Source organism: Pongo abelii, chromosome 14, assembly GCF_028885655.2.
Source record: "Pongo abelii isolate AG06213 chromosome 14, NHGRI_mPonAbe1-v2.0_pri, whole genome shotgun sequence".
In the NCBI taxonomy this organism is placed as follows: Eukaryota; Metazoa; Chordata; class Mammalia; order Primates; family Hominidae; genus Pongo; species Pongo abelii.
Genome location: NC_071999.2, coordinates 2,254,873 through 2,267,923, shown reverse-complemented (window position 1 = coordinate 2,267,923; position 13,051 = coordinate 2,254,873). Strand labels below are relative to the sequence as shown.

The window sequence follows — 13,051 nt, the reverse complement described above, 5'->3', positions numbered from 1 at the left end:
ACCATATAAACCACACGACTATCTCAATAGATGCAGAAAAGGCCTTCGACAAAATTCAACCGGCTTTCATGACAAAAACTCTAAATAAATAGGTATTGATGGAACGTATCTCAAAATAATAAGAGCTGTTTATGACAAACCCACAGCCAATATCATGCAGAATGGGCAAACACTGGAAGCAGTCCCTTTGAAAACCAGCACAAGACAAGGATGTCCTCTCTCACCACTCCCACTCAACATAGTATCGGAAGTTCTGGCCAGGGCAATGAAGCAAGGGAAAGAAATAAAGGATATTCAATTAGGGAAAAGAGGAAGCCAAATTGTGTCTGTTTGCAGATGACATGATTGTATATTTAGAAAACCCCATCGTCTCAGCCCAAAATCTCCTTAAGCTGATAAGCAACTTCAGCAAAGTCTCAGGATACAAAATAATGTGAAAATTCACAAACATTCCTATACAACAAAAACAGACAAACAGAGAGCCAAATCATGAGTGAACTCCCACTCAAGATTGCTACAAAGAGAATAAAATATCTAGGAATCCAACTTACAAGGGATGTGAAGGACCTCTTCAAGGAGAACTACAAACCACTGCTCAATGAAATAAAAGCAGACACAAACAAATGGAAGAGTATTCCATGCTCATGGAAAAGAAGAATCAATATCGTGAAAATGGCCATACAGCCCAAGAAAACTTACAGATTCAATGCTATCCCCATCAAGCTACCACAGACTTTCTTCACAGAATTGGAAAAAACTACTTTGAAGTTCATATGGAACCAAAAAACAGCCTGCATAGGCCAGACAATCCTAAGCAAAAAGAGAAAAGCTGGACGCATCACGCTACCTGATTTCAATCTGTACTACAAGGCTACAGTAACAAAAACAACATGGTACTGGTATCAAAACAGATATATAGACCAAAGGAACAGGACAGAGGCCTCAGAAGTAACACCACACATCTACAAACATCTTATATTTGACAAACATGACAAAAACAGGCAATGGGGAAAGGATTCCTTATTTAATAAATGTTGCTGGAAAAAATGGCTAGCCATATGCAGAAAACTGAAACTGGATTAATTCCTTACACCATATACAAAAATTGACTGAAGATTGATTAAAGACTTAAATGTAAGACCTAAAACCATGAAAAGCCTAAAAGAAAACCTAGGCAATACCATTCAGGACATAGGCATGGGCAAAGACTTCATGACTAAAACATCAAAAACAATGGCAACAGAAGCCAAAATTAACAAGTGAAACTTAATTAAACTCCAGAATTTCTGCACAGCAGCGAAACTATCATCAGAGTGAACAGGCAACCTACAGAATGGGAGAAAATGTTTGCAATCTACCCATCTGACAAAGAACTCATATCTGGAATCTACAAAGAACTTAAACAAATTTACAAGAAAAAAAAAAAAGAGCAATCCCATCAAAAAGTGGGCAGAGGATACGAAAAGACACTTCTCAAAAGACGACATTTATGTAACCAACAGACATATGAAAAATTGCTCATCATCACTGGTCATCAGAGAAATGCAAATGAAAACCACAATGAGATACCATCTTACGTCAGTTAGAATGGGAATCATTAAAATGTCAGGAAAGAACAGATGCTGGAGAGGATGTGGAAAAATAGAAACGCTTTTACACTGTGGGTGGGAGTGTAAATTAGTTCAACCACTGTGGAAGACAGTGTGGCAATTCCTCAAGTATCTACAACAAGAAATACCATTTGACCCAGCAATCTCATTACTGGGCATATATTCAAAGGATTATAAATCATGCTACTATAAAGACACATGCACACGTATGTTTATTGTGGCACTGTTCACAATGGCAAAGTCTTGGAACCAACCCAAATATCCATCAAAGATAGACTGGATTAAGAAATTGTGGAGTATATACACCACGGAATACTACGCAGCCTTTAAAAAAGGATGAGTTCACGTTTTTACAGCGACATGGATGAAGCTGGAAACCTTCATTCTTAGCAAATTGTCACAAAGATAGAAAACCAAACACTACATGTTCTCACTCATAGGTAGGAGTTGAACATTGAGAACACATGGACACAGGGCAGGGAACATCAAACACTATTTCCTGCTTGTTGGTTGGGGGCTATGGAAGGGATAGCATTAGGAGAAACACTTAATGTAAATGATGAATTGATGGGTTCAGCAAACCAACATGGCACATGTATACCTATGTAACAAACCTGTACTTTCTGTACATGTGCCCTAGCACTTAAAGTATAATAAAAAAATTGAAGGTTACAGATTATAATTTCTGACCAAAATGGATTAAAGCTAAAAATCAATAACAGAAGAAAATTCATAAAATTCACAAATACATGAAAATTAAACAATTTACTCTTCAACATGCTTTTGTTCAAGAGTTCGAAAACTTAATATTTTGAACTTGTCTATTATCCACAAAGTGACCTACAGATTTAATACAATCCCTATGAAATTCTTAATATTATTTTTGACAGAAACAGAGAATGTGACTCCCCAAAGTATACGGAATTTCAGAGGACCACATAAAAAGAGTTGGAAGCATTACAATTACTGATTTCAAAACATGTCAAAAATCTACAGTAATCAAAATCGTTTGTTACTGTCAGAAAGTCAGAGAACTAGGCTAATAAAAAGATCTTTGCCAATTCTGCAGACAGTGCCTGCATCGTCCTGCAGACTGACAATGATCATTTTGCTGCTGATAAGCTTAAAGTGTGAGGCAGAGCTGACCATGTGCCAGTCTGTGGAGAGCGACATCACTGATAACACCAGTGTCACTCAGTCTCTGCTGGAATCAGAGATCGAGGCCCTCAAGGAAGAGCTGCTCTTCATGAAGAACCATGAGGAGGAAATTAAAGGTCTACAAGGCCTGATTTCCAGCTCTTGCTTGACCATGGAGGTAGATGTCCCCAAGCCTCAGGACCTTAGCAAGATCATGGCAGGCATCCAGGCCCAATATGCGGAGATGGCTGAGAGAAACTGAGAGGAGCTGGACAAGTACTAGTGCCAGCAGACTGAGGAGAGCACCACATTAGTCACCATGCAGTCCGCTGAGATTGGAGCTGCTAAGCGCATGCTCAGAGAGCTGAGAGGTAGAGTCGAGTCCTTGGATATTGACCTGGACTCGATGAGAAATCTGAAGGCCAGCTTGGAGAGCAGCCTGAGGGAGGTAGATGCAAATGGAGCAGATCAACAGGATCCTGCTGCACCTGGAGTCAGAGCTGGCACAAACCCGGAGAGAGAGGAACCAGGCCCAGGAGCACGAAGCCCTGTGGAACATCAAGGTCAAACTGGAGACAGAGATTGCCACCTACTGCCGCCTGCTATAAGACGGGGAGGGCTTCACTCTTGGTGATGCTCTGGACAGCAACAAATACCTGAAAACCATCCAAAAGAACACCCCCGCAGGATAGTGGACGGCAAAGTGTTGTCTGAGACCAACAACGCTGACGTTTTGAGATGCTGAGCCAGCAGCAGCAAGGTCCCTTTGGGGAGAAGGAGGCCAATAAAAAGTTCAGAGGTCAAAAAAAAAAATTACCTGCAAATCACAGAAGTGTTTCCTTCACACAAAAGTAATATAGATTCATTAATTCATAGAAGTGGAAATTAGGAAAATTTCCACAACTGCTCACCCAGAGACGATTAAAAAATTAGTTGACCATCAACTCATAAAACAAATACACAAGTCATAAATAAAGTATGAGTAATGTTTATACAGGCAAAAGAATAGAGAATTATGTTGGCAATAGGCATATGGTTGATCCATATTTGACTTATTTTCTACACTCCTTGAAAGTGTACACAGTTGAATATAGTCATACAAAATTATAATATATAGGCAGAATCTAAAAACACAATTAAATGATGTAAGGCAGCCTATGTTAACAAAGAAATACAGGAATATAAAATATTAGAAAACAAAATTAAATAAACATTAACCTGTGAAACACTGAATAAACAAAGCACACAACTGAAGAAGACTCTTTGTAGATAACTACAATGTTCAACCACAACTGGGCACCTATAAAGAGCAGATTTTGAATTATTAGCATATGGTTAGAGTAACAAAATTGCACAACAAATGCATTAAAATCTCCCATAAAGAGCATTTAGAAGAAAGTTTTAATAAAGATTTCAATGATATTAGAAACATTTTTATTATTTTCTTACTATATTACTCCTCATTTTATACAAATGGAAAGGCTGTAATTTATTTTCTTCTATTTTATTTTTTGAGACAGAGTCTTTCTCTGTCACCCAGGCTGGATTGTAGTGGCGAGCCATTGGCTCACTACAATCTCCACCTCCCTGGTTCATTCCATTCTCCTGCCTCAGCCTCCCAAGTAGCTGGGACTACAGGCACCCACCACCACAACCGGCTAATTTTTTTTTGTATTTTTAGAAGAGAAGGGGTTTCACCATGTTGGCCAGGATGGTCTTGATCTCCTGACCTTGTGATCCTCCCGTATCGGCCTCCCAATGTGCCGGGATTACAGGTGTGAGCCACCGTGCCCTGCCGGCTACATTTTTTGTATTTTTAGTAGAGAAGAGATTTCACCATGTTGGCCAGGCTGGTCTTGAACACCTGACCTCGTGATCCACCCACCTCAGCCTCTTAAAGTGCTGGAATTACAGGCGCGAGCCACTGCACTGGCTTATAATTTATTTTTTTAAAAACAAGGAAAAGACTTACATTTTTAAATACGGGAACAACATGAATATTGTAAAATGTGCTGTGGAACACCACAATATACTAAGCAAATAGAAATAAATTATACTATCATTCAGATAAATGTTGAGGAAAGTAAATGGAAACACTAATGATAAGTTTTTCTATGCAGTGAATTTAGACACAAATTAAAACTTTCCTTAATGTGATGTGCATACTATCTAATTCACTTTCTATATAACACATAAATTCAAGTGTGCTATGCTGAAACCCCTGAAGCTAAAATTATATGCTAATTTGGCATACATAAAAATAAGACAGGGAAAACGTACATATCACAGTCCCACTAAGCTTTGTATAAGATTAATTAATAAAATAACTCATTAAGAAATAATGTAACAATTAAGAATTTATTCTATTCTTGGCAAGTTTCTAAGTTTTTTTTTATGGCATTAAGGTCTTTAAAAATTCTTTGAAATGAGTGGTTACAATAAACTATTCCACAAGTGAGGCACTTGGCATAGAGAGTTCACATTTCTAAGTTAGTTTCTACGAAGGAAAAGAAAACTTTTTGACTTACATTACCAGAGATGAAAAAAAGAATAAAGTGAAATAGAAGATTCAACTTTATCATATGTGCTGAAGTGCTTTGGCTCTGATAAATTTTTTTCCGATATTTTTACACGATCACATTTGAAATCACAGGACTGAAAATTATGAAGCAGAAGCATTTGTCCTTGGTGTTTCTGAAATATGTGAACCAAAACCCAATGTCTGCACTTTTACTCTCACAACTTCTGACGTGAGGCACAGATTTTACAAAACAGCTTAAAATAAAAGTCTCGCAAAATGTGCAGATTTCCTCAGATCCCAAAAAACAATGGAAAAGCACTCAGACCACAAGGCCTTCACGGGAATAACAGAAAGAAGAGGAGAACTTTGGCTCTCACTGTGAATACCCTGGAATGTTAGTGGAGGAACAGGAGAAGCCTTAGAAGATTTAGGAGCATAATCAGCATAAGGTAGGAAATTTCCATCTGTGGCAGCAAAAGAAGTAAATCTAGGATTTTCCAGAACAAATTTCTTTGAAGCAGAACTTCCAACACCACATTTTTAAGGTTTTCTCCTTGGCCTTTGCACCTCTCATCTTTGTTATATGTTCATTCTTTCCTATTGGGGTGATGCCTATTATTCTCTCTCTTTTTACATTCCAAAGATATTTCCTTTACTGTGGAACAGGGGCGTCCAAGGGAGACCACAGCCATGAGTTCTTAGTTTCTGTTTCTGGTTGAGCCAGCAAGGCCCTTTTCTTATCCCCCTTTTCTGCTTATCACTAGAGACAGAACCTGAAAACCATGGTTGCAGGCTGCTAAAAGCCTAAAATAAAACACAGCCACAAAAATAACAGAAGAAGTCGGGTTGGAAAAGCTTGCTGTACAAGGCAACCAGGGCTGGCTTATATTCACCACATCCTTTCTTCTTTCCCAGCAATTGGGCTCAAGAGAAAACGTCCAACTTTTAGTATCTCCCTCAGTATACAATGAGAATAGTGGAACATATGTTCAAAGGTTTGGCTTTTTGGGCTACCGCTGGTGACTAGACTCTGTCTCCCCCAACAGGGAGTGCTAAAGGAAATGGCAGAGTAATAAGAATGACAACTTATGACTGCTGAGAAAAGAAGCTGAATGCTTATCACAGCCTCAGAGATACAAACACTGCAATCAACTGCGGAAGCAAAGGACTACCGTGTCTGGAAAATAAGGGGAAAAATATCTTTACCTTAAAAATACACACACAAGGCCAGAGAAGACACATCGAAGACCCTGTTAATGAAGCACCAGAATATTCAGCCTCACTGACTGCTGTATTATCTTGTAGTAAGAAACTTTTTACATACTACGTTACACAGTTGTTTTATAAATTTCTGAATCTCATCAAAAGATTGCAGGGCATACGGAGAAGGCAGAAAACAGAGAAAACATGTCCCAATTAAAGAAATAAAATAAACCTACAAATATTGACCTTTAAAAATCTTTGTTGATCTTGAAAGGTCAAAATCTGTAGGTTTATTCTTTTGTAGTTGTTGTTTTTGGTTTTGCATTATATAGTTTAAAAATCAAAATAATTATCAAAGCCACTTAATGAGACCGGCACCCCTCCGGTACGCGGGGCACCGGGAAAGGAGGAGCCTGGAGACCATGCCGGACACATTGGTGGCCCCAGGCTCAGAGCAGGAGCAAGGACCAGGCTGCACCGGGCCGAAACCGCCTCTATTTCCAGCGTTCGCGGACTCCAGGAGCTCCAGACCTGGGGTCGTGGTGAGATTCTTTGATTGATTGTGTGATGGTGGCTGAGTTGCAAGCAAACAGGTTTCATCACCTTAAATTGCTTTGAACCAATGAACCTGTATTCCCTTACAAAGATGGACAGCCCATCGTGTGAACTATAGATTTTCTGAACAAATTTATATTGGATTCATAGTGGTGTCATGCACGCAGACGCCTCCGAGTTCCCCTAAGTTCTTAGAGGACTGCTTTGCCTTTTGATCTGAGAATTGCAAAGTTCCCTAAAGAATGACATTTGTGGATAAGCGCAAACTTAAGAGAGAGCGATTGGACAGAATTTGTGTAGGAATTCGCCTCCAGATCATGAAAGGCCCCCTGTACCCCCGCCCTGTGGTGGCGCTGCTGGACGGCCGCGACTGCATTGTGGACATGCCCATCCTGAAGGACCTGGCCACCGTGGCCTTCTGTGACGTGCAGTCCACGCAGGAGATCCACTAGAAGGTTCTAAACAGAGTCGTGGGCGCCATGATATACAACACCATAACCCCCACCAGGGAGGACCTGGCAAATTTCAGGGACCTGAGAGTGATCGTGCGGGTGGGCAGCGGCTACGACAAAGTGAACCTCAAGGCTGCTGGCGAGCTCGGAATTTCTGTGTGCAACATCCCATCTGCAGCCGTGGAAGAGACAGCCGACTCCACCATCTGCCACATCCTCAATAGGCACCAGAGGAACACATGGCTGGAACAGGCACTGTGGGAAGGCAAGCGGGTTCAGAGCGTGGAGCAGATCTGCGAGGTGGCCTCGGGAGTGGCCCCTGTTCTTGGGGAGACGCTGGGCCTCATCGGCTACGGTCGCACTCAGTAGGTTTTTGCAGTTCCAGCCACTGCCTTTGGATTCAGCGTCATATTTTATTACCCCTACTTGCAGGATGGAATCGAGCAGTCCCTGGGCGTGCAGAGGGTCTACACACAGCAGGATTTGCTGTATCAGAGCGACTGCGTCTCCTTGCACTGCAGTCTCAGCGAACATAAACACCACCTCATCAATGACTTTACCAGAAAGCAGATGAGGCAGGGAGCATTCCTTGTGAACACAGCCCGTGGTGGCCTGGTGGATGAGAAAGCCTTAGCACAGGCCCTCAAGGAGGGCAAGATACGAGGGGCAGCCCTCGACGTGAATGAGTCGTAGACCTTTAGCTTGGCTCAGGGTCCATTGAAGATGTCCCGAATCTCATCTGCACTCCTCACACTGCCTGCTACAGCGAGCAGGCCTCACTGGAGATGAAGGAGGCAGCTGCCACCGAGATCCTCTGAGCCATCACAGGTCTCATCCCAGGAAGCTTAAGAAACTGTGTGAACAAGCAATTCTTTGTCACATTTGTGCTTTGGTCAGTAATAGACCAGCAAGCAATTCATCCAGTCATCGTGGGCATGGCTCCAGGAGGACTTCCTGCATCCAATGAAGGGATCATCCCTGGATGCATCCCGGTGACTCACAACCTCCCGACAGTGGCACATACTTCCCAAACGCCCTCTCCCAACCAGCCCACAATCACGGGGACAATCGAGAGCATCCCAACGAGAAATATTAGAGAATGCCGGAGGTTAATCATTCTGATACACTTGGGAACAAAGACAGTGAAAAATAGATGAACTAACAGAAAAAGAATCTGACGCTCTTTTTAGCTGATTCTGGACATATACATCATTGATGTTGCAGTGTTAAAACTACAAGAGTTAGAAAACTGAAGATGTCGTCTGCTTACGGATGCTCTGAAAGAATAGGGTGTGATTTATTAACCATCAACTTCCGTTATTGTGTGTTAAGTTTTTCATCTGTGAGTCAAATCACAAAGAATAAATAGAACTTTTTCCTTTATCAGTCCCTTGGGCAGAGCAGGACTGGAACACCCTGCTCAGAATGTTGCATCAAGAATTCAAACATCAAAATAAAAACCATGAGGAGGAAATCCACATCTTGTGACTTGAGTCCCTTCAGTCTACAGGGACTGGTTACTGCTTTTTGCTAATAGGAAGATCACATTACTAGAAAATGTGGAGTAAACTGTTTGCTTGTGTTAGACATCTGCACGCATAGGATTGAAGACAGTGCCGGCTCCTGTACAGAGAAACGTCTCTCACATCTGAACTGCATACTGAGCATGTATGTAAAAGCCTCCGATAATGCAAAAAATAAAAATAAAAAATAAAGCAGTATTAAATTTCACAAGCTCTTTGTAATCAAATATATTTTCTCAGTTTCAGATGCTCTGCTATTTTATTGAGTGGGAAGTCTTGCACTAAAAGGGTTCAAGAAAAATAATATTGCATTTCCTTATGTCACAGGAAACAATTTTAATGGTAACTTATCAGATTGTCTATGAACAAACCCACTTTTTAAGACACTGATAAAATCTTATTTTCTTCACGTATTTTATACAAGAACATTTCAGATGTAATGGATGTGACTGATTTTAAAAAATCCTATTAGATTTACATCAATTAGTTACATGTTCTATTCATAGTCTTTTGTGAATCATTGCCTCTTTGTTTAAAAATATGGCCTGTTTTGAGCCATTCATTAGGTACATTCCTGTTTTTGTGACAAAAGAAAAACTTTAAAATTGTCCCAAACAGAAAAATAATGCCTATCAGAAGTATGCTTTGTTTTAGTGCGAGTTACCATTACTGTAGATGTTTATTGTAAAGATGGACATTTAGCATTCAGTGCAGTTTTCAATAAAATGTAATTAGAAAAAAACTGCTTAAAGAACACAAACAGAACATAGACAACAAAATAATATTAGAAGTGATACATAAAGAAAATGAGATATCAATAAAAATATTTTTAGAAACCAACAAAAATTCTGAATCTGAGGAACACAATAACTATATTAAAATTTCAATCAACAGTCACAAAAGCAGACTAATAAAGCAGAAAAAATCACACAATTGATGACATTGTAGTTGTAAATATTGAGCCATGAAAACAAATATTTTAAACACAATAGAGAAAAAATATGGGATGTACTGCACACCATCAAGTGGACCATTGTATTTATAAAAGGAGTCTAAGAAAAACAATATAGGAGAAAAGTAATAAAGAGGTTATTTTTAAAAAGTAGCTGAGAAATCCCCAGATGACAAGATAATTAAACAAGAAGAAATACTGCCAAACAAAATCCTTCAACTGGAATAATTTCACTTCAGGAATAAAAAAAAAAAAGCCTTTCCAAAATAAATAAAAGCTGAGTGTGTTACTAACCACTAGAACAGTCCTAAAGGAAATGTTAAAGAAAGTCTATCACATCCGAAAATGAAATGATGCTGCCCAGCATCATAAAAGCACATGAAAATAGAAAACTCTCTATTAAAGATAAATATATAAACAGGTATAGAAATCTCTACTATCATAATGATGGTGCACAAAACTTTCAAAATATTACCATGGAGTTTAAAAAATGTAGCACAAATCTGCATAAATGTGTGTTCATAGATAATAAGAAAAGATAATATGTGATATTAATAACACAGGGGGGTATGAAAAGGTACAACTTTGCATTCAGTTGAAATATAGTTGTTATATATTGTCATAACTTTAAGATGATTTATATAGTCTTTATTTCTCAAGATGATTACCAAAAAACCTATAGAATGTATACAAAAGCAAACGAGAAAGAAATTGAATCACGTCACTACAAAATCAACAAACAAAAATAAAGCAGTAAGAGAAAAAAATGATAAATAACACATCTACAAGAAACACAGAAGACAATTACAAATAATAATAGTAACTTCATTAACTGCAGTAATTGCTTCAAATATAAAAATTAAATACCTTAAAGAAAATGAATAAATAATTTAATGGATTAAGAACAAAGAAGATCTAGCAATGTGCTCTCTACAGGAGTAACTTTAGCTCTAAGGACGCAAATAACTTGAAAGTAACAGTATAAATAAAATATATATTATACAAAAAGTAGCTACAATTGGAGCGTCATGGTCATAATTATATTAAACAAAATATATCTTAAGTCAAAAGTGTTAACGAGACAGATTGGTATTATGTAACGGTGAGATGTGTTAACTTGAAATGAATCTATAACAATAATTTATAAATCATATAAATATAATTTGAAAAACCTGCAAACATATACCATTGGGATTTTCACAAGAAATACATTAAATTTTTATATTACTATAGATAACACTGACATCTCTCCTTTTTTTTTGGAGACAGAGTTTCTATCTCCCAGGATGGAGGGCAGTGGCACGATCTTGCGATAGGCTCATTACAACCTCGTCCTTCCAGGTTCAACTGATTCTCGTCTTTCAAATATGTAAAACAAATATTGACAGAAGTCAAGCAAGAAATATACAGCAACACAACAATTGTGGACTTCAAGACTCCACTTTCAATAATGACTAGAATAGTCAGATGTAATATCAGGAAGAAAGCCAAACCTGAACATTATAGACCTAACCAGCATTTACAGAACTCTGCAATCAAAAGCAGCAAAATATGCAACATTCTCAATCACACATGGTACATTCTGTTAGGATACATGTCTTATTAAATTTAAGAAAACTGAAGTCATATAATGTAAATAAACTAGAAATCAAAAGCAAGAAAATTGGCAAATAAGTAAATAAGAGGAAATTACTCAAAATCTTACATATAGTCTTGCTGAAGTGTGAGGTGATTTAATATTAAGATGTCAGGGCCGGTGCGTGACTCATACCTGTAATCCCAGGACTTTGGGAGGGCAAAGTGGGTGGATCACTTGAGATCAGAAGTTTGAGTCTAGCCCGGCCAACATGGCAAAACCCTATCTCTACCAAAAATACAAAAGTTAGCTATAAGTGATGGTGCATGACTGCAATCCCAGCTACTCTGGTGGCTGAGACTGGAGAATTGCTTGAACCTGGGAAGTGGAGCCTGCAGTGAGCACAGCTCACACCATTGCCCTTCAGCCTGAGTGACTCACTAAAACTCCATCTCAAAAAAAAAAAAAAGAGGTTATCAGTACTACTCATGATGATATAAAAATGTAATGTAATTTTCATCAAAATCCCAATGGTATATTTTTTTGCAGAACTTTTGTGCATAATTCTAAAAGTTGTTTAGGAACTGTGACTAGCCAAACACTCTTTAAAAAGGACAAAGAGTTACTACATTTTCTGATTTAAAATCATGATACAAAGTTACAAAAATAAAAACAATATGGTATTGCCACAAAAACAGATACATAGGTGATGAAACAGAATAGAGATCCCAGAAACAAACCGTTGCATATGTGATAAAATAGTCCTCCATAAACTTTCCATGACCACACAAAAGAAAAATAAAAATCTCTTTAACAAAGAATTTTCAAAATTGCATATTTACAGAGAAAAAAATAAAGTTGAAAGCTTCCTTTGTATCATATACAAAAAGAAAAGTTTCTTTTTAATGGATTCAATACTTAAACATAAAAACTAAAAAATTCTTAGAAGTAAACATAGGGGAAATGCTTATGACATAAGTCTTAAAACTGTGCTTAAGTATGACATCAAATTCATAAGAAACAAGAAAAGAACAAAAAAAGGGAGTACATTAAGCTTCAAGTAATTTACACATCAAAGAAAACATTTAGTGACTTACAAATGTCACTTCATAAGTGGGTGAAACCTGGGCATGGTGGCTCATGCCTATAATTCTAGATCTTTAGGAGGCCAAGGCAGAACGATCACTTGAGGCCAAAAGTTTGAGAGTGGCCGTGAAAACATAGCAAGACCCTGTCTTCTATAGGGTTATATACGTGCATACATACATACAACAGAAAAGAGTAAAAATATTTTCTATTCACATATTTGGTAGATGGTAAATTTCAAAATATATAAACTCCTATAACTCAACAACAAAAAAAGTTAATAACTTGATTTAGAATGGTAAATGTTTGAAATGACTTTGTCCAAAGAAGATATAGAAATGACTAGGCATTTAAAAGGATACTCGACTTCACTCTTCTAGAAAAATGCAAAGCAAAATCACAATAATCTATCATCTCAAACTGATTTTTAAAATAG

General features: G+C 38.1%; 1 pseudogene; it reads left to right on the top strand.

Annotated features, from left to right (window-relative positions):
- Positions 1 to 6,924: 6,924 nt before the first annotated feature.
- LOC129053729 (C-terminal-binding protein 2-like) lies at positions 6,925 to 9,188 on the top strand (annotated as a pseudogene).
- Positions 9,189 to 13,051: the final 3,863 nt, after the last annotated feature.